Source organism: Phaseolus vulgaris, chromosome 6 (assembly GCF_051622355.1).
Source record: "Phaseolus vulgaris cultivar YP4 chromosome 6, ASM5162235v1, whole genome shotgun sequence".
NCBI classification, from domain to species: domain Eukaryota; kingdom Viridiplantae; phylum Streptophyta; class Magnoliopsida; order Fabales; family Fabaceae; genus Phaseolus; species Phaseolus vulgaris.
The window spans coordinates 745,719-747,500 of NC_143503.1; positions in this window are offsets into that span (position 1 = coordinate 745,719).

Genomic DNA, 1,782 nt, shown 5'->3' on the forward strand with positions numbered 1-1,782 from the left:
CACCAAGTTTCGTTAGGATTGGCCAAGATTTCGAATTTTCATGAATTTTTTTCAAAACCCTCTATTTTCCAACATTTCAAAAATTCAAAACCACATCAAGATGGCTTGGTTTTGATACCAAACTTTCTAGACCTCATTCTGCATGCATTTGTGACACTTTCCAACCAACAAAACTCAAAAACCACCACTTTGAAAATTTCATGATTCTTGGCACACCACCAAGTCACAAAATCAAGCCAAAACACCAAAATCTTGGAACTTGGCTATGCACCAACCATGCCAAGATCAATTCCTTTTGATCCCAAACTTCTCCCACACCACATTGGAGGCATTTGTGAGGATTGAGTCCAGCCAGATTTCCAAAACCATGATTTTCGTTTTTCACCAAAATCACCACCAAGCCACAAAATCAAGCCAAAAATCCAAAATCATGAACTTGGCTATGCACCAACCATGTCAAGATCAATTCCTTTTGATCCCAAACTTCTCCCACATCACTTTGAAGGCATTTGTGAGGATTGAGTCCAGCCAGTTTTCCAAAACCATGATTTTCGTTTTTCACCAAAATCACCACCAAGCCACAAAATCAAGCCAAAACACCAAAATCATGAACTTGGCTATGCACCAACCATGTCAAGATCAATTCCTTTTGATCCCAAACTTCTCCCACATCACTTTGAAGGCATTTGTGAGGATTGAGTCCAGCCAGATTTCCAAAACCATGATTTTCGTTTTTCACCAAAATCACCACCAAGCCACAAAATCAAGCCAAAAATCCAAAATCATGAACTTGGCTATGCACCAACCATGTCAAGATCAATTCCTTTTGATCCCAAACTTCTCCCACATCACTTTGAAGGCATTTGTGAGGATTGAGTCCAGCCAGTTTTCCAAAACCATGATTTTCGTTTTTCACCAAAATCACCACCAAGCCACAAAATCAAGCCAAAACACCAAAATCATGAACTTGGCTATGCACCAACCATGTCAAGATCAATTCCTTTTGATCCCAAACTTCTCCCACATCACTTTGAAGGCATTTGTGAGGATTGAGTCCAGCCAGTTTTCCAAAACCATGATTTTCGTTTTGCACCAAAATCACCACCAAGCCACAAAATCAAGCCAAAACACCAAAATCATGAACTTGGCTATGCACCAACCATGGCAAGATCAATTCCTTTTGATCCCAAACTTCTCCCACATCACTTTGAAGGCATTTGTGAGGATTGAGTCCAGCCAGTTTTCCAAAACCATGATTTTCGTTTTTCACCAAAATCACCACCAAGCCACAAAATCAAGCCAAAAATCCAAAATCATGAACTTGGCTATGCACCAACCATGTCAAGATCAATTCCTTTTGATCCCAAACTTCTCCCACATCACTTTGAAGGCATTTGTGAGGATTGAGTCCAGCCAGTTTTCCAAAACCATGATCTTCGTTTTTCACCAAAATCACCACCAAGCCACAAAATCAAGCCAAAACACCAAAATCATGAACTTGGCTATGCACCAACCATGGCAAGATCAATTCCTTTTGATCCCAAACTTCTCCCACATCACTTTGAAGGCATTTGTGAGGATTGAGTCCAGCCAGTTTTCCAAAACCATGATTTTCGTTTTTCACCAAAATCACCACCAAGTCACAAAATCAAGCCAAAACACCAAAATCATGGAACTTGGCTATGCACCAACCATGCCAAGATCAATTCCTTTTGATCCCAAACTTCTCCCACATCACTTTGAAGGCATTTGTGAGGATTGAGTCCAGCCAGTTTTCCAAAA